This window comes from Schistocerca serialis, unplaced genomic scaffold (assembly GCF_023864345.2).
Source record: "Schistocerca serialis cubense isolate TAMUIC-IGC-003099 unplaced genomic scaffold, iqSchSeri2.2 HiC_scaffold_1369, whole genome shotgun sequence".
NCBI classification, from domain to species: domain Eukaryota; kingdom Metazoa; phylum Arthropoda; class Insecta; order Orthoptera; family Acrididae; genus Schistocerca; species Schistocerca serialis.
This window is the reverse complement of record NW_026047590.1, coordinates 99,150-124,514: the sequence shown is the minus strand read 5'-3', so window position 1 is coordinate 124,514 and position 25,365 is coordinate 99,150. Positions and strand designations below refer to the sequence as shown.

The 25,365-nt window shown below is 48.4% G+C and overlaps 45 non-coding genes across 45 annotated transcripts; all 45 read left to right on the top strand.

Annotated features, from left to right (window-relative positions):
- The first annotated feature begins 5,563 nt into the window (after positions 1-5,563).
- Positions 5,564-5,635, top strand: Trnat-ugu (transfer RNA threonine (anticodon UGU)). Its single transcript has one exon. It is a non-coding gene; the product is annotated as a tRNA-Thr (tRNA).
- Positions 5,636-5,881: 246 nt separating this feature from the next.
- Positions 5,882-5,953, top strand: Trnat-ugu (transfer RNA threonine (anticodon UGU)). The gene has a single exon. It is a non-coding gene; the product is annotated as a tRNA-Thr (tRNA).
- Positions 5,954-6,199: 246 nt separating this feature from the next.
- On the top strand, positions 6,200-6,271 carry Trnat-ugu (transfer RNA threonine (anticodon UGU)). Its single transcript has one exon. It is a non-coding gene; the product is annotated as a tRNA-Thr (tRNA).
- A 246-nt stretch (positions 6,272-6,517) lies between these two features.
- Trnat-ugu (transfer RNA threonine (anticodon UGU)) lies at positions 6,518-6,589 on the top strand. Its single transcript has one exon. It is a non-coding gene; the product is annotated as a tRNA-Thr (tRNA).
- A 246-nt stretch (positions 6,590-6,835) lies between these two features.
- On the top strand, positions 6,836-6,907 carry Trnat-ugu (transfer RNA threonine (anticodon UGU)). The gene has a single exon. It is a non-coding gene; the product is annotated as a tRNA-Thr (tRNA).
- Positions 6,908-7,153: 246 nt separating this feature from the next.
- On the top strand, positions 7,154-7,225 carry Trnat-ugu (transfer RNA threonine (anticodon UGU)). The gene has a single exon. It is a non-coding gene; the product is annotated as a tRNA-Thr (tRNA).
- Positions 7,226-7,471: 246 nt separating this feature from the next.
- Trnat-ugu (transfer RNA threonine (anticodon UGU)) lies at positions 7,472-7,543 on the top strand. The gene has a single exon. It is a non-coding gene; the product is annotated as a tRNA-Thr (tRNA).
- A 246-nt stretch (positions 7,544-7,789) lies between these two features.
- On the top strand, positions 7,790-7,861 carry Trnat-ugu (transfer RNA threonine (anticodon UGU)). The gene has a single exon. It is a non-coding gene; the product is annotated as a tRNA-Thr (tRNA).
- A 246-nt stretch (positions 7,862-8,107) lies between these two features.
- Trnat-ugu (transfer RNA threonine (anticodon UGU)) lies at positions 8,108-8,179 on the top strand. Its single transcript has one exon. It is a non-coding gene; the product is annotated as a tRNA-Thr (tRNA).
- A 246-nt stretch (positions 8,180-8,425) lies between these two features.
- On the top strand, positions 8,426-8,497 carry Trnat-ugu (transfer RNA threonine (anticodon UGU)). The gene has a single exon. It is a non-coding gene; the product is annotated as a tRNA-Thr (tRNA).
- A 246-nt stretch (positions 8,498-8,743) lies between these two features.
- Trnat-ugu (transfer RNA threonine (anticodon UGU)) lies at positions 8,744-8,815 on the top strand. The gene has a single exon. It is a non-coding gene; the product is annotated as a tRNA-Thr (tRNA).
- Positions 8,816-9,061: 246 nt separating this feature from the next.
- On the top strand, positions 9,062-9,133 carry Trnat-ugu (transfer RNA threonine (anticodon UGU)). The gene has a single exon. It is a non-coding gene; the product is annotated as a tRNA-Thr (tRNA).
- Positions 9,134-9,379: 246 nt separating this feature from the next.
- Positions 9,380-9,451, top strand: Trnat-ugu (transfer RNA threonine (anticodon UGU)). Its single transcript has one exon. It is a non-coding gene; the product is annotated as a tRNA-Thr (tRNA).
- A 246-nt stretch (positions 9,452-9,697) lies between these two features.
- Positions 9,698-9,769, top strand: Trnat-ugu (transfer RNA threonine (anticodon UGU)). The gene has a single exon. It is a non-coding gene; the product is annotated as a tRNA-Thr (tRNA).
- Positions 9,770-10,015: 246 nt separating this feature from the next.
- On the top strand, positions 10,016-10,087 carry Trnat-ugu (transfer RNA threonine (anticodon UGU)). Its single transcript has one exon. It is a non-coding gene; the product is annotated as a tRNA-Thr (tRNA).
- Positions 10,088-10,333: 246 nt separating this feature from the next.
- Positions 10,334-10,405, top strand: Trnat-ugu (transfer RNA threonine (anticodon UGU)). The gene has a single exon. It is a non-coding gene; the product is annotated as a tRNA-Thr (tRNA).
- A 246-nt stretch (positions 10,406-10,651) lies between these two features.
- On the top strand, positions 10,652-10,723 carry Trnat-ugu (transfer RNA threonine (anticodon UGU)). Its single transcript has one exon. It is a non-coding gene; the product is annotated as a tRNA-Thr (tRNA).
- Positions 10,724-10,969: 246 nt separating this feature from the next.
- On the top strand, positions 10,970-11,041 carry Trnat-ugu (transfer RNA threonine (anticodon UGU)). Its single transcript has one exon. It is a non-coding gene; the product is annotated as a tRNA-Thr (tRNA).
- A 246-nt stretch (positions 11,042-11,287) lies between these two features.
- Trnat-ugu (transfer RNA threonine (anticodon UGU)) lies at positions 11,288-11,359 on the top strand. Its single transcript has one exon. It is a non-coding gene; the product is annotated as a tRNA-Thr (tRNA).
- Positions 11,360-11,605: 246 nt separating this feature from the next.
- Positions 11,606-11,677, top strand: Trnat-ugu (transfer RNA threonine (anticodon UGU)). The gene has a single exon. It is a non-coding gene; the product is annotated as a tRNA-Thr (tRNA).
- A 246-nt stretch (positions 11,678-11,923) lies between these two features.
- Trnat-ugu (transfer RNA threonine (anticodon UGU)) lies at positions 11,924-11,995 on the top strand. Its single transcript has one exon. It is a non-coding gene; the product is annotated as a tRNA-Thr (tRNA).
- A 246-nt stretch (positions 11,996-12,241) lies between these two features.
- Positions 12,242-12,313, top strand: Trnat-ugu (transfer RNA threonine (anticodon UGU)). Its single transcript has one exon. It is a non-coding gene; the product is annotated as a tRNA-Thr (tRNA).
- Positions 12,314-12,559: 246 nt separating this feature from the next.
- Trnat-ugu (transfer RNA threonine (anticodon UGU)) lies at positions 12,560-12,631 on the top strand. The gene has a single exon. It is a non-coding gene; the product is annotated as a tRNA-Thr (tRNA).
- A 246-nt stretch (positions 12,632-12,877) lies between these two features.
- Trnat-ugu (transfer RNA threonine (anticodon UGU)) lies at positions 12,878-12,949 on the top strand. Its single transcript has one exon. It is a non-coding gene; the product is annotated as a tRNA-Thr (tRNA).
- Positions 12,950-13,195: 246 nt separating this feature from the next.
- On the top strand, positions 13,196-13,267 carry Trnat-ugu (transfer RNA threonine (anticodon UGU)). The gene has a single exon. It is a non-coding gene; the product is annotated as a tRNA-Thr (tRNA).
- Positions 13,268-13,513: 246 nt separating this feature from the next.
- Trnat-ugu (transfer RNA threonine (anticodon UGU)) lies at positions 13,514-13,585 on the top strand. The gene has a single exon. It is a non-coding gene; the product is annotated as a tRNA-Thr (tRNA).
- Positions 13,586-13,831: 246 nt separating this feature from the next.
- Positions 13,832-13,903, top strand: Trnat-ugu (transfer RNA threonine (anticodon UGU)). Its single transcript has one exon. It is a non-coding gene; the product is annotated as a tRNA-Thr (tRNA).
- Positions 13,904-14,149: 246 nt separating this feature from the next.
- Positions 14,150-14,221, top strand: Trnat-ugu (transfer RNA threonine (anticodon UGU)). Its single transcript has one exon. It is a non-coding gene; the product is annotated as a tRNA-Thr (tRNA).
- Positions 14,222-14,467: 246 nt separating this feature from the next.
- On the top strand, positions 14,468-14,539 carry Trnat-ugu (transfer RNA threonine (anticodon UGU)). The gene has a single exon. It is a non-coding gene; the product is annotated as a tRNA-Thr (tRNA).
- Positions 14,540-14,785: 246 nt separating this feature from the next.
- Positions 14,786-14,857, top strand: Trnat-ugu (transfer RNA threonine (anticodon UGU)). The gene has a single exon. It is a non-coding gene; the product is annotated as a tRNA-Thr (tRNA).
- A 246-nt stretch (positions 14,858-15,103) lies between these two features.
- Positions 15,104-15,175, top strand: Trnat-ugu (transfer RNA threonine (anticodon UGU)). The gene has a single exon. It is a non-coding gene; the product is annotated as a tRNA-Thr (tRNA).
- Positions 15,176-15,421: 246 nt separating this feature from the next.
- Positions 15,422-15,493, top strand: Trnat-ugu (transfer RNA threonine (anticodon UGU)). The gene has a single exon. It is a non-coding gene; the product is annotated as a tRNA-Thr (tRNA).
- Positions 15,494-15,739: 246 nt separating this feature from the next.
- Trnat-ugu (transfer RNA threonine (anticodon UGU)) lies at positions 15,740-15,811 on the top strand. Its single transcript has one exon. It is a non-coding gene; the product is annotated as a tRNA-Thr (tRNA).
- A 246-nt stretch (positions 15,812-16,057) lies between these two features.
- Trnat-ugu (transfer RNA threonine (anticodon UGU)) lies at positions 16,058-16,129 on the top strand. Its single transcript has one exon. It is a non-coding gene; the product is annotated as a tRNA-Thr (tRNA).
- Positions 16,130-16,375: 246 nt separating this feature from the next.
- Trnat-ugu (transfer RNA threonine (anticodon UGU)) lies at positions 16,376-16,447 on the top strand. Its single transcript has one exon. It is a non-coding gene; the product is annotated as a tRNA-Thr (tRNA).
- Positions 16,448-16,693: 246 nt separating this feature from the next.
- Positions 16,694-16,765, top strand: Trnat-ugu (transfer RNA threonine (anticodon UGU)). Its single transcript has one exon. It is a non-coding gene; the product is annotated as a tRNA-Thr (tRNA).
- Positions 16,766-17,011: 246 nt separating this feature from the next.
- Trnat-ugu (transfer RNA threonine (anticodon UGU)) lies at positions 17,012-17,083 on the top strand. The gene has a single exon. It is a non-coding gene; the product is annotated as a tRNA-Thr (tRNA).
- Positions 17,084-17,329: 246 nt separating this feature from the next.
- Positions 17,330-17,401, top strand: Trnat-ugu (transfer RNA threonine (anticodon UGU)). Its single transcript has one exon. It is a non-coding gene; the product is annotated as a tRNA-Thr (tRNA).
- Positions 17,402-17,647: 246 nt separating this feature from the next.
- On the top strand, positions 17,648-17,719 carry Trnat-ugu (transfer RNA threonine (anticodon UGU)). Its single transcript has one exon. It is a non-coding gene; the product is annotated as a tRNA-Thr (tRNA).
- Positions 17,720-17,965: 246 nt separating this feature from the next.
- Positions 17,966-18,037, top strand: Trnat-ugu (transfer RNA threonine (anticodon UGU)). The gene has a single exon. It is a non-coding gene; the product is annotated as a tRNA-Thr (tRNA).
- Positions 18,038-18,283: 246 nt separating this feature from the next.
- Positions 18,284-18,355, top strand: Trnat-ugu (transfer RNA threonine (anticodon UGU)). The gene has a single exon. It is a non-coding gene; the product is annotated as a tRNA-Thr (tRNA).
- Positions 18,356-18,601: 246 nt separating this feature from the next.
- On the top strand, positions 18,602-18,673 carry Trnat-ugu (transfer RNA threonine (anticodon UGU)). The gene has a single exon. It is a non-coding gene; the product is annotated as a tRNA-Thr (tRNA).
- A 239-nt stretch (positions 18,674-18,912) lies between these two features.
- On the top strand, positions 18,913-18,984 carry Trnat-ugu (transfer RNA threonine (anticodon UGU)). The gene has a single exon. It is a non-coding gene; the product is annotated as a tRNA-Thr (tRNA).
- Positions 18,985-24,906: 5,922 nt separating this feature from the next.
- Positions 24,907-24,978, top strand: Trnat-ugu (transfer RNA threonine (anticodon UGU)). The gene has a single exon. It is a non-coding gene; the product is annotated as a tRNA-Thr (tRNA).
- A 246-nt stretch (positions 24,979-25,224) lies between these two features.
- Positions 25,225-25,296, top strand: Trnat-ugu (transfer RNA threonine (anticodon UGU)). The gene has a single exon. It is a non-coding gene; the product is annotated as a tRNA-Thr (tRNA).
- Positions 25,297-25,365: the final 69 nt, after the last annotated feature.

The window sequence follows — 25,365 nt, the reverse complement described above, 5'->3', positions numbered from 1 at the left end:
AATCCATGAGTGGATTTTTGAGGATCTGAAATTGCCGGAAGATATAGTCGACACGTTCCAGTTGGACTTTGTGCAGTACTCGTTATTTATCAAATTTATTTCGAGTGACACTTATGAGAAATTCGTTGAGGAGCATGCTGGTGTGAGACCATTTCGTCATAATGATGGCAGTATTAGCAATGTCCAAATCGTGCCTTCGGGATACGGAGTGAGAACCGTCAGGGTATTTAATGTGCCACCTGAGTGCCCTAATGACCTGATAGCACGTTCTCTGTCACTGTACGGCGTTGTTTTGTCGGTTACCAATGAAAAATGGTCGAGTGCATATCGCTACCAAGTTAACAGCGGGGTGCGAAGTGTACGTGTGGACTTAAAAAAGCATATACCTTCGTATGTTACCATTGGCGGCTGTCGTGCACAGGTAACTTACATTGGACAACCCCCTACCTGTTCGATCTGCCATTCAACAGAACATCTGCGGATGAACTGTACACGTCGACGTCCATTTCAACTTCCACGGGAACGTCCTGCAGACGGTAGTGAAAAGCTTGTTCCGCTATTGAGTGAGGTAGTCGCGGGGACGGTACCACCACCTCGGCAGCCGGAACGTGTTAGCGAGGCGGAGATGCCAGTTCAGGTGGAATGCAGTGCCCAAGACATTTGCGGTAGGACGGACGTCGATCCGGCACCGTCATCCTCACCGGGGCAGTTACCGCTGGATAACAACGATGCGCCAGCCACCTCTGAAACTAAGCCGTGTGAGATACAGGAGCGGGTGCAGATCAGTTTGCCTGAACCGCCCCTATCGGTAGAGACTGCAGCAGACACGAAGAAAGGCCGCCGAAGGAGAAGCAAAGGGAATAGTAGCAAAGAGGAAAAGTCGGATGATTTGAGACCCGTACACATGTCAGAAAGTGGCAGCGAGACTGAACCTCCATCTTCTTGCTCCGTGCGCTGCGAGGACACCGCGAGGCAAGAACGCATTCGTGAACAGACCAAACACCTGAAGGCACTACTGAGCGCTGAGAGGGAACAGAGCACCGTAACGGCTAAGAGGAAGAGCGAGCAGAGCAGCGAGCAGCTGCAGCAGCGCTCCCGCAGGAACTCGCTGACGTCAGTCGCAGCCCCGCGTGTTGGTCAGGCGGATGCGACCACGCTGACAGACTCAGCCGGCGGTGGCGGGCAGGGCGGCGCGCGCACCGCGAAGCACCCCGACAGCAATGAGCCGTGGTGGCAGCAGGACGAGGAGATGCAGCAGTAGCTGCTCTCGCGCATGACCATCGCGCTGCGACATTTCCACTCTCTGAGTACTCCAGACGTTCCCAACGAGTTTGATTCAAAGACGTCGAGAAGGACGATCCAACACAGAGCTCATTGTCCTCTGAACCATCATGTGCGATAGCCAAACCTACAACGTTACCACACTTAACGTCAATAGAATTCACAGTGCGGTGAAACTCCGTTCGCTAACTGATTTCTTGTATGGTACCAGCGTTGACATTGCCCTCCTACAGGAGGTAATCACAGTCTTAGAAGTGCCCGGTTACGTTCTCATTGATAACATCAATCTCCAGGATGCTGTAGGCACTGCCATACTTCTGCGCGACGGTATACCATTTACGGATGTGCAGCGGCTGCCTAGTGGTCGTGGCATTTCTCTTCGAGTGAATGGTGTGCAGATTGTTAACGTGTACGCTCCCTCAGGTAGCACTCATAAGAGAGATCGCTCAACATTTTATAAAAACGAGGTTCCCATTCTTCTTAGCGCTTATCGTGCACATCTCATCCTCGGTGGTGACTTCAATTGTGTGCTTAACGACAGAGACCAAACTCCTCACACGAACATATGTATCGAACTTGAACATTTAATTCATGGCATGCGTCTTCACGATACATGGCAACAACTGCACGGTGAACGGGTAGCGTACACCTTCGTAACTAGTCATTCTGCCAGTCGGTTGGATAGGATCTATGTGTCCGAGGCCCTCCAGCGACACGCTGTGAACTGTGACATAGCTCCTGTCAACATCTCCGACCATTGTGCGTATCAGTGTTACCTTAACCTACGCCGCCAGCAAATATACCGCGGGAAAGGCTACTGGAAATTGAATGTCAGCCTTCTGCAGGATGCCCAACTTGAAGAGGAGGTGAACATGACGTGGCAACAGCTCCAGCGGCAACGACGTCGTTACGATAGCGCTCTCCAGTGGTGGACTCAGTGTGCTAAGCCTAAATTACGCCTCACCCTCATGAGTTACGCCCGACAAAAAAGCTTTTGGCAGAAACAGACTATTGAGTTTTATTATCGCTGTTTGAGAGAACTGTACAGTCGTGCTAACAATCCTTCTGGCGATATCGACATAAAGATCAAACGATATAAAGCGAAAATCACGGCGCTACAACGCCAACGAATGCAAGGCATCATCGTGCGAGCCCACCCCAAGGACGTTGCCGCCGAAGAACGGGCCTCTCTGTACCACATCCTGAGAACGACGAAACGGTGTAAAGCCATGTTGATTGAAGCCGTTGTTGATGACGCTGAGAATGCCATCACGAAGCAACGTGACATCATCTCGCACGTCTACGACTATTATAGTCAACTTTACAAGAAGCAAGCCGTTGATGAACACTCGTGCGACGATTTTCTTAGGACCTTGAGCTGTCGCTTGTCGCAACAGGATACTGCAAATCTGGAATCTCTTTTCACAGAGGACGAAATCCGACTGGCGGTCCACAGTGCAAAGAAAGGGAAGTCACCAGGACCCGACGGTCTCAGCGCTGAGTTTTACCAGCGTTACTGGAACCTCCTCGGTCCGACGCTCCTCGAGATCGCGAATGAACTCTGGCACCTGGAAGTTATACCCAAGGCATTTACGGAAGGTATCATCCTGCCCTTACCGAAAAAAGGGAACAGCAGGAAGGTCGAAAACATGCGACCCATCACACTCCTGAATGCCGACTTCAAAATCATCACCAGATCGATTAAGCTAAGGATGCAAACCGTTATGTACAAGGTTTTGGGCAGTTACCAGTACAGTGCAGTGCAAGGCCGAAGTGCAATCTCAGCAGCCTGCGATTTGAGGGACATCATCTGTTCGTATGCTGAAAGCAAAGGACAGGGCGCTCTGATCTTTCTAGATTTTGAGAAGGCTTATGACCGTGTACGTCATGACTTCCTCTTTAAAAGCATGAAGAAACTAGGTTTTGGACTTCATCTCATAGAATTAATTCGCAAACTTACTACAAACGCCTCTTCACGGATTCTCATTAATGGCCACTTTACGAAAGAAGTTTCCATTGAGCAATCCGTCCGCCAAGGATGTCCTCTGTCAATGATTTTGTACGCCATTGCAGTGGAGCCGCTACTGAACAACTTGGCGCATAGCGGGATCGGACTTAGCGTCCAGTCTGTCACTATCCCATGCATTGCGTATGCTGACGATGTATGCGTAACTGTGTCATCATCGCAACAACTTCTGTCAGCGGAAACTCTTTTACAAAAATTCACGTTTCTTTCAGGAGCAATACTCAATAGAACTAAAACCACAGCTTTGCAGATCGGTGGCGGTATCGGAGACATATCCCATGTTACCTGGTGCAAGGTCAAGGATTCTCACACAACCCTCGGTGTTACTTTTGAGGCCAAACCAGACAAATTCCTGACGAAGAACTGGTCACACATGCTTAATAAATTACGTGCTGCTTTGATACTTCACTCCGACCGTGACTTGAACATACTACAGAAAGTTAAGACCATCGAGATCGCCATTACGAGCAAGATGACTTATTTGGCGCAAATTCTTCCCATCTCCGACCATCTAGCCAAGAGTATACAACAAGCGTTATGTTGGTTTCTTTTTAGGGGGCACATTTTCAAAGTTCAATTCGATACCTTAACCTTACCTTCGTTTAAAGGTGGCCTTAACCTCATTAAAGTACACAAAAAATGTGTCACCCTGCTCCTAAATCGCATCAGGAAGGAGTTCCGTACCCGGAGGACCAGTATCATCACAAACCTCATTCAGCGGTGGAAGCCTCATAGCCTTGACCCACCCGTTAATATCGCCGGCATTCCACTTGCTTACCGACATGTGCGACTGTACTACATGGAAATGAGCTACATTCGACACAACATCGTCGATAACGGAAGCCTGACGAACAGGAAGCTTTATGGCCTTCTCACGACAACAAACCACAGGAATCGTCTCGAAGAAAAACATCCACATACACATTGGAGTATCGTATGGCGGAATGTGCACAGCGACGTGTTACCGTCACGCGTCATAGCCGACTGGTATCTAACAGTCAACGATAAAGTAGCAACGAATGAAAAGCTACATAAAATTGGCCTTCATCCAACGCCCAACTGTGACGCATGCGGAAGGGTCGATACGCTTCTTCATAGGTTCACGTGCGGACATGCAGAAGAAATTACTACATTTCTTCGTCAACGATTGTCGGTGATAGACCGTACGACGCCCTGTGGTGTAGATCTTTTAGAGGTCATTCAGCCACAAAAACTGAGATATCCACGAGCAAAAAACAACGCTGCAACGTGGATCATGGGCCACACAGCATCGTTTATTATGCAGAATAGGCATGCTACTTTCCTCGACTATTATTCTTACATAGAAATTGAACACTTTAAAATGAGACAACACTGTGACTACAGGAGGATATTTGGAAATATGCTGAACATCATAATTAACGGTTAAATGCTTCAAATACAATCTTTCGGATCGCAGAGGTTGCCAGTGACCTGTATGTATGACTCCCATTTGCTTCCTGGGACTTTAGCACTTGCCGCAATTTTACGATACTATTCAGATGCTCACCAATGCAGAAGGCATTTTTTCTTTCCCATTTTCGCTTTCACATTACCCTTCTCTCGCGGAGCGAGCGGAGCAACCTTCCTTCAATTATGAAGTGATAGTCTTTTGTGCACCATAACAATTTCTGTTTACTACTTGGCAAAAAAAAAAAAAAAAAAAAAAAAAAAAAAAAAAAAAAATCCTCAAGAAGACATTTCATTTCTTATATTGCGCTACAGCAGCCTAGCAATGATATACACTTTGTTCATTCTTTCTTATTACAAATTGGCAATATAAAAAAAAAAAAAAGAAAAAAAAAAGGGCAGCATCTAAAAAAAAAAAAAAGATAAAAAAAAAAAAGTTGGTAGAAGAAAAAAAAAATGTAGCTACGTGTCAGCTTGTAGCATAGATAAGATGTCAAAAAAAAAAAAAAAAAAAAAAAAAAAAAGGGGCAGAGCACTGGTCTTGTAAACCAGGGGCCGTGAGTTCGATTCTCACAGGGGGCAGCACAATTTTAAATGGGCCAATGTACTGCTGTGAACCGAAAATTTCAAAATAGCGTGTCTCTTCGGGCCTGAGCCAAGATCACAGATGACGATAGACGAAAGACGGCAGCACCCGTCACTCATCGCTGTGGACCTCAGTGGTAGCGAATTGTTGTGGCAGAGTAAATCTTTGTACGCATTTTCTGGACTCTGAAATGTATTTTTCTCGAGGGCTGTGACGATCGCAAAGAGGTGTAAGCTGTAACAGCCTCCTTAGCTCAGGGGCAGAGCACTGGTCTTGTAAACCAGGGGCCGTGAGTTCGATTCTCACAGGGGGCAGCACAATTTTAAATGGGCCAATGTACTGCTGTGAACCGAAAATTTCAAAATAGCGTGTCTCTTCGGGCCTGAGCCAAGATCACAGATGACGATAGACGAAAGACGGCAGCACCCGTCACTCATCGCTGTGGACCTCAGTGGTAGCGAATTGTTGTGGCAGAGTAAATCTTTGTACGCATTTTCTGGACTCTGAAATGTATTTTTCTCGAGGGCTGTGACGATCGCAAAGAGGTGTAAGCTGTAACAGCCTCCTTAGCTCAGGGGCAGAGCACTGGTCTTGTAAACCAGGGGCCGTGAGTTCGATTCTCACAGGGGGCAGCACAATTTTAAATGGGCCAATGTACTGCTGTGAACCGAAAATTTCAAAATAGCGTGTCTCTTCGGGCCTGAGCCAAGATCACAGATGACGATAGACGAAAGACGGCAGCACCCGTCACTCATCGCTGTGGACCTCAGTGGTAGCGAATTGTTGTGGCAGAGTAAATCTTTGTACGCATTTTCTGGACTCTGAAATGTATTTTTCTCGAGGGCTGTGACGATCGCAAAGAGGTGTACGCTGTAACAGCCTCCTTAGCTCAGGGGCAGAGCACTGGTCTTGTAAACCAGGGGCCGTGAGTTCGATTCTCACAGGGGGCAGCACAATTTTAAATGGGCCAATGTACTGCTGTGAACCGAAAATTTCAAAATAGCGTGTCTCTTCGGGCCTGAGCCAAGATCACAGATGACGATAGACGAAAGACGGCAGCACCCGTCACTCATCGCTGTGGACCTCAGTGGTAGCGAATTGTTGTGGCAGAGTAAATCTTTGTACGCATTTTCTGGACTCTGAAATGTATTTTTCTCGAGGGCTGTGACGATCGCAAAGAGGTGTAAGCTGTAACAGCCTCCTTAGCTCAGGGGCAGAGCACTGGTCTTGTAAACCAGGGGCCGTGAGTTCGATTCTCACAGGGGGCAGCACAATTTTAAATGGGCCAATGTAGTGCTGTGAACCGAAAATTTCAAAATAGCGTGTCTCTTCGGGCCTGAGCCCAGATCACAGATGACGATAGACGAAAGACGGCAGCACCCGTCACTCATCGCTGTGGACCTCAGTGGTAGCGAATTGTTGTGGCAGAGTAAATCTTTGTACGCATTTTCTGGACTCTGAAATGTATTTTTCTCGAGGGCTGTGACGATCGCAAAGAGGTGTAAGCTGTAACAGCCTCCTTAGCTCAGGGGCAGAGCACTGGTCTTGTAAACCAGGGGCCGTGAGTTCGATTCTCACAGGGGGCAGCACAATTTTAAATGGGCCAATGTACTGCTGTGAACCGAAAATTTCAAAATAGCGTGTCTCTTCGGGCCTGAGCCAAGATCACAGATGACGATAGACGAAAGAGGGCAGCACCCGTCACTCATCGCTGTGGACCTCAGTGGTAGCGAATTGTTGTGGCAGAGTAAATCTTTGTACGCATTTTCTGGACTCTGAAATGTATTTTTCTCGAGGGCTGTGACGATCGCAAAGAGGTGTAAGCTGTAACAGCCTCCTTAGCTCAGGGGCAGAGCGCTGGTCTTGTAAACCAGGGGCCGTGAGTTCGATTCTCACAGGGGGCAGCACAATTTTAAATGGGCCAATGTACTGCTGTGAACCGAAAATTTCAAAATAGCGTGTCTCTTCGGGCCTGAGCCAAGATCACAGATGACGATAGACGAAAGACGGCAGCACCCGTCACTCATCGCTGTGGACCTCAGTGGTAGCGAATTGTTGTGGCAGAGTAAATCTTTGTACGCATTTTCTGGACTCTGAAATGTATTTTTCTCGAGGGCTGTGAAGATCGCAAAGAGGTGTAAGCTGTAACACCCTCCTTAGCTCAGGGGCAGAGCACTGGTCTTGTAAACCAGGGGCCGTGAGTTCGATTCTCACAGGGGGCAGCACAATTTTAAATGGGCCAATGTACTGCTGTGAACCGAAAATTTCAAAATAGCGTGTCTCTTCGGGCCTGAGCCAAGATCACAGATGACGATAGACGAAAGACGGCAGCACCCGTCACTCATCGCTGTGGACCTCAGTGGTAGCGAATTGTTGTGGCAGAGTAAATCTTTGTACGCATTTTCTGGACTCTGAAATGTATTTTTCTCGAGGGCTGTGACGATCGCAAAGAGGTGTAAGCTGTAACAGCCTCCTTAGCTCAGGGGCAGAGCACTGGTCTTGTAAACCAGGGGCCGTGAGTTCGATTCTCACAGGGGGCAGCACAATTTTAAATGGGCCAATGTACTGCTGTGAACCGAAAATTTCAAAATAGCGTGTCTCTTCGGGCCTGAGCCAAGATCACAGATGACGATAGACGAAAGACGGCAGCACCCGTCACTCATCGCTGTGGACCTCAGTGGTAGCGAATTGTTGTGGCAGAGTAAATCTTTGTACGCATTTTCTGGACTCTGAAATGTATTTTTCTCGAGGGCTGTGACGATCGCAAAGAGGTGTAAGCTGTAACAGCCTCCTTAGCTCAGGGGCAGAGCACTGGTCTTGTAAACCAGGGGCCGTGAGTTCGATTCTCACAGGGGGCAGCACAATTTTAAATGGGCCAATGTACTGCTGTGAACCGAAAATTTCAAAATAGCGTGTCTCTTCGGGCCTGAGCCAAGATCACAGATGACGATAGACGAAAGACGGCAGCACCCGTCACTCATCGCTGTGGACCTCAGTGGTAGCGAATTGTTGTGGCAGAGTAAATCTTTGTACGCATTTTCTGGACTCTGAAATGTATTTTTCTCGAGGGCTGTGACGATCGCAAAGAGGTGTAAGCTGTAACAGCCTCCTTAGCTCAGGGGCAGAGCACTGGTCTTGTAAACCAGGGGCCGTGAGTTCGATTCTCACAGGGGGCAGCACAATTTTAAATGGGCCAATGTACTGCTGTGAACCGAAAATTTCAAAATAGCGTGTCTCTTCGGGCCTGAGCCAAGATCACAGATGACGATAGACGAAAGACGGCAGCACCCGTCACTCATCGCTGTGGACCTCAGTGGTAGCGAATTGTTGTGGCAGAGTAAATCTTTGTACGCATTTTCTGGACTCTGAAATGTATTTTTCTCGAGGGCTGTGACGATCGCAAAGAGGTGTAAGCTGTAACAGCCTCCTTAGCTCAGGGGCAGAGCACTGGTCTTGTAAACCAGGGGCCGTGAGTTCGATTCTCACAGGGGGCAGCACAATTTTAAATGGGCCAATGTACTGCTGTGAACCGAAAATTTCAAAATAGCGTGTCTCTTCGGGCCTGAGCCAAGATCACAGATGACGATAGACGAAAGACGGCAGCACCCGTCACTCATCGCTGTGGACCTCAGTGGTAGCGAATTGTTGTGGCAGAGTAAATCTTTGTACGCATTTTCTGGACTCTGAAATGTATTTTTCTCGAGGGCTGTGACGATCGCAAAGAGGTGTAAGCTGTAACAGCCTCCTTAGCTCAGGGGCAGAGCACTGGTCTTGTAAACCAGGGGCCGTGAGTTCGATTCTCACAGGGGGCAGCACAATTTTAAATGGGCCAATGTACTGCTGTGAACCGAAAATTTCAAAACAGCGTGTCTCTTCGGGCCTGAGCCAAGATCACAGATGATGATAGACGAAAGACGGCAGCACCCGTCACTCATCGCTGTGGACCTCAGTGGTAGCGAATTGTTGTGGCAGAGTAAATCTTTGTACGCATTTTCTGGACTCTGAAATGTATTTTTCTCGAGGGCTGTGACGATCGCAAAGAGGTGTAAGCTGTAACAGCCTCCTTAGCTCAGGGGCAGAGCACTGGTCTTGTAAACCAGGGGCCGTGAGTTCGATTCTCACAGGGGGCAGCACAATTTTAAATGGGCCAATGTACTGCTGTGAACCGAAAATTTCAAAATAGCGTGTCTCTTCGGGCCTGAGCCAAGATCACAGATGACGATAGACGAAAGACGGCAGCACCCGTCACTCATCGCTGTGGACCTCAGTGGTAGCGAATTGTTGTGGCAGAGTAAATCTTTGTACGCATTTTCTGGACTCTGAAATGTATTTTTCTCGAGGGCTGTGACGATCGCAAAGAGGTGTAAGCTGTAACAGCCTCCTTAGCTCAGGGGCAGAGCACTGGTCTTGTAAACCAGGGGCCGTGAGTTCGATTCTCACAGGGGGCAGCACAATTTTAAATGGGCCAATGTACTGCTGTGAACCGAAAATTTCAAAATAGCGTGTCTCTTCGGGCCTGAGCCAAGATCACAGATGACGATAGACGAAAGACGGCAGCACCCGTCACTCATCGCTGTGGACCTCAGTGGTAGCGAATTGTTGTGGCAGAGTAAATCTTTGTACGCATTTTCTGGACTCTGAAATGTATTTTTCTCGAGGGCTGTGACGATCGCAAAGAGGTGTAAGCTGTAACAGCCTCCTTAGCTCAGGGGCAGAGCACTGGTCTTGTAAACCAGGGGCCGTGAGTTCGATTCTCACAGGGGGCAGCACAATTTTAAATGGGCCAATGTACTGCTGTGAACCGAAAATTTCAAAATAGCGTGTCTCTTCGGGCCTGAGCCAAGATCACAGATGACGATAGACGAAAGACGGCAGCACCCGTCACTCATCGCTGTGGACCTCAGTGGTAGCGAATTGTTGTGGCAGAGTAAATCTTTGTACGCGTTTTCTGGACTCTGAAATGTATTTTTCTCGAGGGCTGTGACGATCGCAAAGAGGTGTAAGCTGTAACAGCCTCCTTAGCTCAGGGGCAGAGCACTGGTCTTGTAAACCAGGGGCCGTGAGTTCGATTCTCACAGGGGGCAGCACAATTTTAAATGGGCCAATGTACTGCTGTGAACCGAAAATTTCAAAATAGCGTGTCTCTTCGGGCCTGAGCCAAGATCACAGATGACGATAGACGAAAGACGGCAGCACCCGTCACTCATCGCTGTGGACCTCAGTGGTAGCGAATTGTTGTGGCAGAGTAAATCTTTGTACGCATTTTCTGGACTCTGAAATAGATTTTTCTCGAGGGCTGTGTCGATCGCAAAGAGGTGTAAGCTGTAACAGCCTCCTTAGCTCAGGGGCAGAGCACTGGTCTTGTAAACCAGGGGCCGTGAGTTCGATTCTCACAGGGGGCAGCACAATTTTAAATGGGCCAATGTACTGCTGTGAACCGAAAATTTCAAAATAGCGTGTCTCTTCGGGCCTGAGCCAAGATCACAGATGACGATAGACGAAAGACGGCAGCACCCGTCACTCATCGTTGTGGACCTCAGTGGTAGCGAATTGTTGTGGCAGAGTAAATCTTTGTACGCATTTTCTGGACTCTGAAATGTATTTTTCTCGAGGGCTGTGACGATCGCAAAGAGGTGTAAGCTGTAACAGCCTCCTTAGCTCAGGGGCAGAGCACTGGTCTTGTAAACCAGGGGCCGTGAGTTCGATTCTCACAGGGGGCAGCACAATTTTAAATGGGCCAATGTACTGCTGTGAACCGAAAATTTCAAAATAGCGTGTCTCTTCGGGCCTGAGCCAAGATCACAGATGACGATAGACGAAAGACGGCAGCACCCGTCACTCATCGCTGTGGACCTCAGTGGTAGCGAATTGTTGTGGCAGAGTAAATCTTTGTACGCATTTTCTGGACTCTGAAATGTATTTTTCTCGAGGGCTGTGACGATCGCAAAGAGGTGTAAGCTGTAACAGCCTCCTTAGCTCAGGGGCAGAGCACTGGTCTTGTAAACCAGGGGCCGTGAGTTCGATTCTCACAGGGGGCAGCACAATTTTAAATGGGCCAATGTACTGCTGTGAACCGAAAATTTCAAAATAGCGTGTCTCTTCGGGCCTGAGCCAAGATCACAGATGACGATAGACGAAAGACGGCAGCACCCGTCACTCATCGCTGTGGACCTCAGTGGTAGCGAATTGTTGTGGCAGAGTAAATCTTTGTACGCATTTTCTGGACTCTGAAATGTATTTTTCTCGAGGGCTGTGACGATCGCAAAGAGGTGTAAGCTGTAACAGCCTCCTTAGCTCAGGGGCAGAGCACTGGTCTTGTAAACCAGGGGCCGTGAGTTCGATTCTCACAAGGGGCAGCACAATTTTAAATGGGCCAATGTACTGCTGTGAACCGAAAATTTCAAAATAGCGTGTCTCTTCGGGCCTGAGCCAAGATCACAGATGACGATAGACGAAAGACGGCAGCACCCGTCACTCATCGCTGTGGACCTCAGTGGTAGCGAATTGTTGTGGCAGAGTAAATCTTTGTACGCATTTTCTGGACTCTGAAATGTATTTTTCTCGAGGGCTGTGACGATCGCAAAGAGGTGTAAGCTGTAACAGCCTCCTTAGCTCAGGGGCAGAGCACTGGTCTTGTAAACCAGGGGCCGTGAGTTCGATTCTCACAGGGGGCAGCACAATTTTAAGTGGGCCAATGTACTGCTGTGAACCGAAAATTTCAAAATAGCGTGTCTCTTCGGGCCTGAGCCAAGATCACAGATGACGATAGACGAAAGACGGCAGCACCCGTCACTCATCGCTGTGGACCTCAGTGGTAGCGAATTGTTGTGGCAGAGTAAATCTTTGTACGCATTTTCTGGACTCTGAAATGTATTTTTCTCGAGGGCTGTGACGATCGCAAAGAGGTGTAAGCTGTAACAGCCTCCTTAGCTCAGGGGCAGAGCACTGGTCTTGTAAACCAGGGGCCGTGAGTTCGATTCTCACAGGGGGCAGCACAATTTTAAATGGGCCAATGTACTGCTGTGAACCGAAAATTTCAAAATAGCGTGTCTCTTCGGGCCTGAGCCAAGATCACAGATGACGATAGACGAAAGACGGCAGCACCCGTCACTCATCGCTGTGGACCTCAGTGGTAGCGAATTGTTGTGGCAGAGTAAATCTTTGTACGCATTTTCTGGACTCTGAAATGTATTTTTCTCGAGGGCTGTGACGATCGCAAAGAGGTGTAAGCTGTAACAGCCTCCTTAGCTCAGGGGCAGAGCACTGGTCTTGTAAACCAGGGGCCGTGAGTTCGATTCTCACAGGGGGCAGCACAATTTTAAATGGGCCAATGTACTGCTGTGAACCGAAAATTTCAAAATAGCGTGTCTCTTCGGGCCTGAGCCAAGATCACAGATGACGATAGACGAAAGACGGCAGCACCCGTCACTCATCGCTGTGGACCTCAGTGGTAGCGAATTGTTGTGGCAGAGTAAATCTTTGTACGCATTTTCTGGACTCTGAAATGTATTTTTCTCGAGGGCTGTGACGATCGCAAAGAGGTGTAAGCTGTAACAGCCTCCTTAGCTCAGGGGCAGAGCACTGGTCTTGTAAACCAGGGGCCGTGAGTTCGATTCTCACAGGGGGCAGCACAATTTTAAATGGGCCAATGTACTGCTGTGAACCGAAAATTTCAAAATAGCGTGTCTCTTCGGGCCTGAGCCAAGATCACAGATGACGATAGACGAAAGACGGCAGCACCCGTCACTCATCGCTGTGGACCTCAGTGGTAGCGAATTGTTGTGGCAGAGTAAATCTTTGTACGCATTTTCTGGACTCTGAAATGTATTTTTCTCGAGGGCTGTGACGATCGCAAAGAGGTGTAAGCTGTAACAGCCTCCTTAGCTCAGGGGCAGAGCACTGGTCTTGTAAACCAGGGGCCGTGAGTTCGATTTTCACAAGGGGCAGCACAATTTTAAATGGGCCAATGTACTGCTGTGAACCGAAAATTTCAAAATAGCGTGTCTCTTCGGGCCTGAGCCAAGATCACAGATGACGATAGACGAAAGACGGCAGCACCCGTCACTCATCGCTGTGGACCTCAGTGGTAGCGAATTGTTGTGGCAGAGTAAATCTTTGTACGCATTTTCTGGACTCTGAAATGTATTTTTCTCGAGGGCTGTGACGATCGCAAAGAGGTGTAAGCTGTAACAGCCTCCTTAGCTCAGGGGCAGAGCACTGGTCTTGTAAACCAGGGGCCGTGAGTTCGATTCTCACAGGGGGCAGCACAATTTTAAATGGGCCAATGTACTGCTGTGAACCGAAAATTTCAAAATAGCGTGTCTCTTCGGGCCTGAGCCAAGATCACAGATGACGATAGACGAAAGACGGCAGCACCCGTCACTCATCGCTGTGGACCTCAGTGGTAGCGAATTGTTGTGGCAGAGTAAATCTTTGTACGCATTTTCTGGACTCTGAAATGTATTTTTCTCGAGGGCTGTGACGATCGCAAAGAGGTGTAAGCTGTAACAGCCTCCTTAGCTCAGGGGCAGAGCACTGGTCTTGTAAACCAGGGGCCGTGAGTTCGATTCTCACAGGGGGCAGCACAATTTTAAATGGGCCAATGTACTGCTGTGAACCGAAAATTTCAAAATAGCGTGTCTCTTCGGGCCTGAGCCAAGATCACAGATGACGATAGACGAAAGACGGCAGCACCCGTCACTCATCGCTGTGGACCTCAGTGGTAGCGAATTGTTGTGGCAGAGTAAATCTTTGTACGCATTTTCTGGACTCTGAAATGTATTTTTCTCGAGGGCTGTGACGATCGCAAAGAGGTGTAAGCTGTAACAGCCTCCTTAGCTCAGGGGCAGAGCACTGGTCTTGTAAACCAGGGGCCGTGAGTTCGATACTCACAGGGGGCAGCACAATTTTAAATGGGCCAATGTACTGCTGTGAACCGAAAATTTCAAAATAGCGTGTCTCTTCGGGCCTGAGCCAAGATCACAGATGACGATAGACGAAAGACGGCAGCACCCGTCACTCATCGCTGTGGACCTCAGTGGTAGCGAATTGTTGTGGCAGAGTAAATCTTTGTACGCATTTTCTGGACTCTGAAATGTATTTTTCTCGAGGGCTGTGACGATCGCAAAGAGGTGTAAGCTGTAACAGCCTCATTAGCTCAGGGGCAGAGCACTGGTCTTGTAAACCAGGGGCCGTGAGTTCGATTCTCACAGGGGGCAGCACAATTTTAAATGGGCCAATGTACTGCTGTGAACCGAAAATTTCAAAATAGCGTGTCTCTTCGGGCCTGAGCCAAGATCATAGATGACGATAGACGAAAGACGGTAGCACCCGTCACTCATCGCTGTGGACCTCAGTGGTAGCGAATTGTTGTGGCAGAGTAAATCTTTGTACGCATTTTCTGGACTCTGAAATGTATTTTTCTCGAGGGCTGTGACGATCGCAAAGAGGTGTAAGCTGTATCAGCCTCCTTAGCTCAGGGGCAGAGCACTGGTCTTGTAAACCAGGGGCCGTGAGTTCGATTCTCACAGGGGGCAGCACAATTTTAAATGGGCCAATGTACTGCTGTGAACCGAAAATTTCAAAATAGCGTGTCTCTTCGGGCCTGAGCCAAGATCACAGATGACGATAGACGAAAGACGGCAGCACCCGTCACTCATCGCTGTGGACCTCAGTGGTAGCGAATTGTTGTGGCAGAGTAAATCTTTGTACGCATTTTCTGGACTCTGAAATGTATTTTTCTCGAGGGCTGTGACGATCGCAAAGAGGTGTAAGCTGTAACAGCCTCCTTAGCTCAGGGGCAGAGCACTGGTCTTGTAAACCAGGGGCCGTGAGTTCGATTGTCACAGGGGGCAGCACAATTTTAAATGGGCCAATGTACTGCTGTGAACCGAAAATTTCAAAATAGCGTGTCTCTTCGGGCCTGAGCCAAGATCACAGATGACGATAGACGAAAGACGGCAGCACCCGTCACTCATCGCTGTGGACCTCAGTGGTAGCGAATTGTTGTGGCAGAGTAAATCTTTGTACGCATTTTCTGGACTCTGAAATGTATTTTTCTCGAGGGCTGTGACGATCGCAAAGAGGTGAAAGCTGTAACAGCCTCCTTAGCTCAGGGGCAGAGCACTGGTCTTGTAAACCAGGGGCCGTGAGTTCGATTCTCACAGGGGGCAGCACAATTTTAAATGGGCCAATGTACTGCTGTGAACCGAAAATTTCAAAATAGCGTGTCTCTTCAGGCCTGAGCCAAGATCACAGATGACGATAGACGAAAGACGGCAGCACCCGTCACTCATCGCTGTGGACCTCAGTGGTAGCGAATTGTTGTGGCAGAGTAAATCTTTGTACGCATTTTCTGGACTCTGAAATGTATTTTTCTCGAGGGCTGTGACGATCGCAAAGAGGTGTAAGCTGTAACAGCCTCCTTAGCTCAGGGGCAGAGCACTGGTCTTGTAAACCAGGGGCCGTGAGTTCGATTCTCACAGGGGGCAGCACAATTTTAAATGGGCCAATGTACTGCTGTGAACCGAAAATTTCAAAATAGCGTGTCTCTTCGGGCCTGAGCCAAGATCACAGATGACGATAGACGAAAGACGGCAGCACCCGTCACTCATCGCTGTGGACCTCAGTGGTAGCGAATTGTTGTGGCAGAGTAAATCTTTGTACGCATTTTCTGGACACTGAAATGTATTTTTCTCGAGGGCTGTGACGATCGCAAAGAGGTGTAAGCTGTAACAGCCTCCTTAGCTCAGGGGCAGAGCACTGGTCTTGTAAACCAGGGGCCGTGAGTTCGATTCTCACAGGGGGCAGCACAATTTTAAATGGGCCAATGTACTGCTGTGAACCGAAAATTTCAAAATAGCGTGTCTCTTCGGGCCTGAGCCAAGATCACAGATGACGATAGACGAAAGACGGCAGCACCCGTCACTCATCGCTGTGGACCTCAGTGGTAGCGAATTGTTGTGGCAGAGTAAATCTTTGTACGCATTTTCTGGACTCTGAAATGTATTTTTCTCGAGGGCTGTGACGATCGCAAAGAGGTGTAAGCTGTAACAGCCTCCTTAGCTCATAGGCAGAGCGCTGGTCTTGTAAACCAGGGGCCGTGAGTTCGATTCTCACAGGGGGCAGCACAATTTTAAATGGGCCAATGTACTGCTGTGAACCGAAAATTTCAAAATAGCGTGTCTCTTCGGGCCTGAGCCAAGATCACAGATGACGATAGACGAAAGACGGCAGCACCCGTCACTCATCGCTGTGGACCTCAGTGGTAGCGAATTGTTGTGGCAGAGTAAATCTTTGTACGCATTTTCTGGACTCTGAAATGTATTTTTCTCGAGGGCTGTGACGATCGCAAAGAGGTGTAAGCTGTATCAGCCTCCTTAGCTCAGGGGCAGAGCACTGGTCTTGTAAACCAGGGGCCGTGAGTTCGATTCTCACAGGGGGCAGCACAATTTTAAATGGGCCAATGTACTGCTGTGAACCGAAAATTTCAAAATAGCGTGTCTCTTCGGGCCTGAGCCAAGATCACAGATGACGATAGACGAAAGACGGCAGCACCCGTCACTCATCGCTGTGGACCTCAGTGGTAGCGAATTGTTGTGGCAGAGTAAATCTTTGTACGCATTTTCTGGACTCTGAAATGTATTTTTCTCGAGGGCTGTGACGATCGCAAAGAGGTGTAAGCTGTAACAGCCTTCTTAGCTCAGGGGCAGAGCACTGGTCTTGTAAACCAGGGGCCGTGAGTTCGATTCTCACAGGGGGCAGCACAATTTTAAATGGGCCAATGTACTGCTGTGAACCGAAAATTTCAAAATAGCGTGTCTCTTCGGGCCTGAGCCAAGATCACAGATGACGATAGACGAAAGACGGCAGCACCCGTCACTCATCGCTGTGGACCTCAGTGGTAGCGAATTGTTGTGGCAGAGTAAATCTTTGTACGCATTTTCTGGACTCTGAAATGTATTTTTCTCGAGGGCTGTGACGATCGCAAAGAGGTGTAAGCTGTAACAGCCTCCTTAGCTCAGGGGCAGAGCACTGGTCTTGTAAACCAGGGGCCGTGAGTTCGATTCTCACAGGGGGCAGCACAATTTTAAATGGGCCAATGTACTGCTGTGAACCGAAAATTTCAAAATAGCGTGTCTCTTCGGGCCTGAGCCAAGATCACAGATGACGATAGACGAAAGACGGCAGCACCCGTCACTCATCGCTGTGGACCTCAGTGGTAGCGAATTGTTGTGGCAGAGTAAATCTTTGTACGCATTTTCTGGACTCTGAAATGTATTTTTCTCGAGGGCTGTGACGATCGCAAAGAGGTGTAAGCTGTAACAGCCTCCTTAGCTCAGGAGCAGAGCACTGGTCTTGTAAACCAGGGGCCGTGAGTTCGATTCTCACAGGGGGCAGCACAATTTTAAATGGGCCAATGTACTGCTGTGAACCGAAAATTTCAAAATAGCGTGTCTCTTCGGGCCTGAGCCAAGATCACAGATGACGATAGACGAAAGACGGCAGCACCCGTCACTCATCGCTGTGGACCTCAGTGGTAGCGAATTGTTGTGGCAGAGTAAATCTTTGTACGCATTTTCTGGACTCTGAAATGTATTTTTCTCGAGGGCTGTGACGATCGCAAAGAGGTGTAAGCTGTAACAGCCTCCTTAGCTCAGGGGCAGAGCACTGGTCTTGTAAACCAGGGGCCGTGAGTTCGATTCTCACAGGGGGCAGCACAATTTTAAATGGGCCAATGTACTGCTGTGAACCGAAAATTTCAAAATAGCGTGTCTCTTCGGGCCTGAGCCAAGATCACAGATGACGATAGACGAAAGACGGCAGCACCCGTCACTCATCGCTGTGGACCTCATTGGTAGCGAATTGTTGTGGCAGAGTAAATCTTTGTACGCATTTTCTGGACTCTGAAATGTATTTTTCTCGAGGGCTGTGACGATCGCAAAGAGGTGTAAGCTGTAACAGCCTCCTTAGCTCAGGGGCAGAGCACTGGTCTTGTAAACCAGGGGCCGTGAGTTCGATTGTCACAGGGGACAGCACAATTTTAAATGGGCCAATGTACTGCTGTGAACCGAAAATTTCAAAATAGCGTGTCTCTTCGGGCCTGAGCCAAGATCACAGATGACGATAGACGAAAGACGGCAGCACCCGTCACTCATCGCTGTGGACCTCAGTGGTAGCGAATTGTTGTGGCAGAGTAAATCTTTGTACGCATTTTCTGGACTCTGAAATGTATTTTTCTCGAGGGCTGTGACGATCGCAAAGAGGTGTAGGCTGTAACAGCCTCCTTAGCTCAGGGGCAGAGCGCTGGTCTTGTAAACCAGGGGCCGTGAGTTCGATTCTCACAGGGGGCAGCACAATTTTAAATGGGCCAATGTACTGCTGTGAACCGAAAATTTCAAAATAGCGTGTCTCTTCGGGCCTGAGCCAAGATCACAGATGACGAAAGACGGCAGCACCCGTCACTCATCGCTGTGGACCTCAGTGGTAGCGAATTGTTGTGGCAGAGTAAATCTTTGTACGCATTTTCTGGACTCTGAAATGTATTTTTCTCGAGGGCTGTGACGATCGCAAAGAGGTGTAAGCTGTAACAGCCTCCTTAGCTCAGGGGCAGAGCACTGGTCTTGTAAACCAGGGGCCGTGAGTTCGATTCTCACAGGGGGCAGCACAATTTTAAATGGGCCAATGTACTGCTGTGAACCGAAAATTTCAAAATAGCGTGTCTCTTCGGGCCTGAGCCAAGATCACAGATGACGATAGACGAAAGACGGCAGCACCCGTCACTCATCGCTGTGGACCTCAGTGGTAGCGAATTGTTGTGGCAGAGTAAATCTTTGTACGCATTTTCTGGGCTCTGAAATGTATTTTTCTCGAGGGCTGTGACGATCGCAAAGAGGTGTAAGCTGTAACAGCCTCCTTAGCTCAGGGATAGTTCCGCTTCAGACGGCGTGCTGTGAGGACGTGTTAGCGCTCCGCTTAGCTGCTGTGTTTCGAAGTCGCGACTAGCTCTTGTTACTCTTCGTTCCGTGTGTGTTAGTGTTTTGTGTGTTTGTACTTGTGTTTTCGACGTCAATTTTGTTTCTGTCTTGAAAGCGGTTTTGGCCGCTGTTTATCTGCTGCAATGTCTACCATGTTTCCCAGGAAGCTTACTGTGCGCTTTGGTTTTGACAAGGCTACCCGATATGTACCACCCAGTTCACTGTAAATTCACGACTGGATTGTTGATGTTGTTGGCCTCACATCTGATCAGATACATACGGCTTACTATGATCTGGAACAATACTGTTTTTATGTCAAGCTGCTCTCGCCTTTGGTGCTGGAACGGATATTAAACAAATTTGATGGGGAAGCTGAATTCCGCCACCGTGACAATTCGGTGAGTAAGGTCACAGTTTGTAATGCTGATGTTGATTACAAGCATGTGCGTGTTTTTAACTTGCCCCCCGAGGTTGACAACTGTTATTTAAAAGACGTTCTTTCTAAGTATGGTGAAATTAAGCAAATTAGGAATGAACGGTGGTCCAGCCAACACCGGTTGCAATGCTTTAGCGGTGTGCGTTCGGTCGACATGCAAGTCAAGTATAATATTCCCTCTCATGTTCAAGTTTGCGGATATAAGGCTCATGTTATGTACAGTGGACAGACTTTGACCTGTCATGTCTGTAATGAGAGTGGACATATGAGGCAGGATTGTCCGAAACGGGTCTTTGTTTTGCAAACCCACTTACAGCAGCGCAAAAGGTTGACTCTGGCCGACCTTGTGAAGGAAAATTCTGTGACAGATGGGTCCAGTTCCCCCATCCTGGACAAAGATGAAGATAGGGCGCAGCATCGTGCTGCTGACTTTCCACCGCTAGCGCGGAAGGAGACTTCAGACTCTTCTGTTGTTCAAAGTGGTGTCGTTACTCACAAGAGACGACGCACTTACGATGGCGGTAGTGCAGACGACGATGACATTAATGTGGCTAGGTCATCTGTCGATGGCACATCGCCGCCGATGTTTGAGGTTCCGGGCTCCGAACATTCCCTGCTTTCGGATTGTGGCGCCAATTCACCGGTGCCAGTTGCTCAGTTGGATCCCTTACCCGTAAACGAACAGGCCGCGGTAGCTTCAATACCACGCCTGTCACCTGAGGCATGTCAACCGATGCAGACCGACCGACCGACCGATGTTGACACCGTTTGTAAACAGGACGGGGAAGTGCGTGGGCGTAAACAGCCGGCTACGTCACCGCCTCAGCCCGACAACAAACAAACGGAAGGTTCCACCGTTGATCAACACTCAGCTATCGAAAGAGCATGTGGAAGAGATAGGTCGCCGGAAGTAGTTTTGCAGTCTGAGCAATCACCGTGTGCAGTGGAGGCGGCGCTGGCACCTGACGTCAGCTCCGATCCTCCTACCCCGCCTTCCGCTGCGAATTTCTCAACGGGAGGTTGGCGCCGACACTCGGTGAAACCCAATGTCAATGTTGTTCGCAGGAAGCCTAAAAAGAAAGGTTCCGGCGCCGATGCTGACGCACCTTCGAAGTCAGATTCTCACGAAGGTTCTGGCGTGGAATGATGGCCTGACAGGTGATTAGACATCTCCGTGCTTCATGTTGCAATCCTACACGCTTTCCACTCTCAATATTAACAGGATCCATTCGGATTTAAAACTCGCTGCTCTCAAACAGTTTCTCTACGAATCAGCGACTGACATCGCATTTCTTCAGGAGGTTGTATCGCCCCACCTCGACTTTACCGGATTTGTATGTTTTTCCAATATTTCACCGGAAGCGCACGTCGGTACTGCCATTTTAGTTCGGGAAGGCATTCCCGTTCAAAACGTTGATACGTTAGAGTCGGGGAGAGGGATTGGGCTTACCATCGCAGGGGTCACTTTTGTCAATTTATATGCACCCTCTGGTAGTAGTCACCGGGCAGCACGAGCCGCGTTTTTCAAAGACGATATCATTTACCTCTTGCGGCGAAATCCCTCACCACTGATACTCGGTGGTGACTTTAATTGTGTTCTGGGCCGCAAAGATCAGACTCCTAATTTTAATTATTCTGGTGAGTTGCGACGCCTTGTTGCTGATCTCAAACTGCACGATGTGTGGGAGGTACGATACCCCACGCTGGTGAAGTTTACTCATACCGTTGCCAACTCTTCTAGCAGAATCGACAGAATTTATGTCTCGGATGATTTAAAAAGCAACGTAACGCACGCTGAAACTGTTCCCGTCATTTTCTCCGACCATAGTGCGTTGTTAACATTTCTCAATCTGCCACAACAACCTGCTCGCCGAGTACGAAACCAGTGGCATCTAAATGTTTCTTTATTGTCGGACGCAGAATTAGACGACGAAATAACTGCTGCATGGGTGCTGTGTCTCCGTTCACTTCACAACTTTCGAAGTGTGATTGAATGGTGGACCCGACGGGCGAAGCCAAAGATCAGGAGTGTTTTAATATCCTTTAGTATCCGCAGGGCTAGGGAACGGAAAGCCACCGTCGAGTTTTATTACAGTGTGTTACGGGATCTTTATGATCAGGCGGGAGCCGTGACGACACGCCTGAAAGATATCAAACTGATAAAAGCCAAATTACTGCGCTTGAAACGTGAAGAACTGGAGGGCCTTAAGGTACGGTCCAAAGCGAAATCCGTCATTGCAGATGAGACTACTGCCTTGTATCATCTTATTCGTGACAGCAAAACTAGACGAGGCACTTTCATAGACGAACTTCAACTCGAGGATGGTACGAAACTCAGCACGCAGCAGGGAATACTCCAGGAAATCTCCGCTTACTATTCAAACATGTATGCACCGGGGGACACAAATGTGGACGATTATGACGAACTTTTTGGCTCTCATACTCCACAACTTACGGGAGATGACAATGACGCTCTTTCTTCGACTGTCGAAAATGATGATGTTTACGCCGTCATCTGCAATTCTGCCGTTAACAAATCACCAGGACCTGACGGCCTACCCGTTGAATTCTATAAAAGGTTTTGGCCTTTAATAGGAGACAAGTTCACCCACCTAATCAATGAAGTCTTACGGGGAACACCGGTGCCAGCAGAATTTAAACAATGCAAAATTGTACTTCTCCCGAAGAATAAGGGTTGCAAACGTTTAACCAACCTCCGACCGATTTCACTTTTGAACTCCGATTATAAACTTCTAGCTCGAGTACTCCATCACCGCATTATGCCGCTCACCGCTAAAATCATTTGCCCCCAACAGACCTGCGCCTTTAAGAAGACCATCTTACAAACTGCTGCTTTATACCGGGACGTCGTTGCCCTGACTCACGCATGCAATATTAAATGTGGACTGCTTTTTGTCGATTTCCACAAAGCGTTTGATAGGGTCGATCATCCGTATCTGATAGAGACGTTGCGCCGGATGGGGTTTCTCGACACCTCCATAGCCGTCATCCAGAACGTGGCGATGGGAATCACAGCACAACTCTCTGTTAATTGCCAGTTGACGAAGCGCATCGGAATACAACGTGGCGTCCCCCAAGGCAGTCCCTTGTCAATGCTGCTTTTTGTTCTTTCTCTAGAACCCTTTTTACGACAGCTACGATGTCGACTCACCGGAATTACAGTTTCAGGAATGAAAACTGTGGTGGGCGCATACGCGGATGATGTTGGCGTCATCATCAGAAATCAGGCGGATGTGTCACAACTTGAGTTGGCGCTCGCGACCTATTGTTCGGCATCCGGTGCGAGGCAGAACGTTCAAAAAAGTAAATTTTTAAACCTCAAGGGGCTTGCCCAGTTGCGCATTGCGTGGACGACTAATGTCCATCAACATAAAGCTATTGGAATGGTCCTGACGACATCCATTTTCCGAATGATTTCGATAAATTGGCGCGAGGTTTCACGGACTATCCAGGGGGCACTGATTGCCAATCACTCCCGCTGCCTGGACCAATTTCAAAGGGTTCGTTTATTAAATACTTATATCTTGTCTAAGGCTTACTACACTGCACAAATTTTCCCTCTTCCCGCCATGATAGCGAAGGCCATTATGTCCCGCTTAGCAAATTTTTTGTGGCGTGGGGAATTATTTCGTGTCTCTGTCAAAACAGCAATTCTGGATCCTTGTAAAGGGGGCCTGGGTTTGACGGACATTAAATGTAAAGCAATGGCATTGTATGTCAACAGAACATTAACTATCATGTCCCACTCCCCGGAATGCCTCACGGCAAAGTTGTACACTATAGTCCGGCCACAAAGTATCGATCCACCCGTCAATCTTCAGCACATCAGTTTTAAACTTAAACATGTAAGGGACTTTTATCTTGAACGCAGCTACATCAGCAAAGAACTTTTACGGTCGCCGACAGTCACGGCGAAGGCGATTTTCGCAGAACGGAAACGGCTGCACAGCAACAATGTCATTGAATCCAAGTTCCCTGGTTTCGCATGGGACGTCGTCTGGAAAAATATTAGTAGTACGGTTCTTTCGAGTGATGCACGGACAGCGTGGTACAAAGTTATCAATAATCTCATCTGTACTAATGAACGTCTGTTTGGAATAGGGTTAAGTGACACCAACCTCTGTGGCAAATGTCACCTTGTCGACACTGTGTGTCATCGATATACGTGTGGCGGCCATATTTACAACTGGCAGTGGACCAGAGAGAAACTTGCCCTAATCACCAGGACTTCTGCGCACACTTTCACTCCTCAGCATTTGTACCGCCCCGCTGAACGCTACTTCCCTCAGACGAGAAACAATGCAGTGATGTGGCTCATGGGGAAGTTCACCAGTTACATTTTTAACAACGTTGGAGGCGACAATCGACTTGAATTTTTAATGTACATGGAAACCGAATTTGACAAGGTGCTCAAGTACCCGGCTCATAAGAAGACATTTGGTAATATGCTCCACATTGCTTTCGAAAGAGTGGGAATAGGCTAGTGACCACTGGTTGTCTTTCTTGGTGACACGGGAGGGGTTTGGAGCGCGAAGCAATGGCAGTGCCGCGAAGAGGCCCCACTGCTTTTGCGGCGCATCACTGACCCCGACCTACATCACCAGGCGCCCGAGGGAAAGGCTCCACTACCGACGTTTGCCGCCAGCTTTCTATTTAACAACAATGAAAATGCAATTTAACAAAAAAAAAAAAAAAAAAAAAAAAAGTGGCTAGGATACCTGGCTTTCACCCAGGAGGCCCGTGTTCGATTCCCGGTAAAAAAAAAAAAAAAAAAAAAAACCAGAGGTCCGTGGATCGAAACCACGAATAATTAAAAAAGAAAAAAAAAACAAAAAAAAAAAAAAAAAAGGGGCAGAGCACTGGTCTTGTAAACCAGGGGCCGTGAGTTCGATTCTCACAGGGGGCAGCACAATTTTAAATGGGCCAATGTACTGCTGTGAACCGAAAATTTCAAAATAGCGTGTCTCTTCGGGCCTGAGCCAAGATCACAGATGACGATAGACGAAAGACGGCAGCACCCGTCACTCATCGCTGTGGACCTCAGTGGTAGCGAATTGTTGTGGCAGAGTAAATCTTTGTACGCATTTTCTGGACTCTGAAATGTATTTTTCTCGAGGGCTGTGACGATCGCAAAGAGGTGTAAGCTGTAACAGCCTCCTTAGCTCAGGGGCAGAGCACTGGTCTTGTAAACCAGGGGCCGTGAGTTCGATTCTCACAGGGGGCAGCACAATTTTAAATGGGCCAATGTACTGCTGTGAACCGAAAATTTCAAAATAGCGTGTCTCTTCGGGCCTGAGCCAAGATCACAGATGACGATAGACGAAAGACGGCAGCACCCGTCACTCATCGCTGTGGACCTCAGTGGTAGCGAATTGTTGTGGCAGAGTAAATCTTTGTACGCATTTTCTGGACTCTGAAATGTATTTTTCTCGAGGGCTGTGACGATCGCAAAGAGGTGTAAGCTGTAACAGCCTCCTTAGCTCAGGGGCAGAGCACTGGTCTTGTAAACCAGGGGCCGTGAGTTCGATTCTCACAGGGGGCAGCACAATTTTAAATGGGCCAATGTACTGCTGTGAACCGAAAATTTCAAAATAGCGTGTCTCTTCGGGCC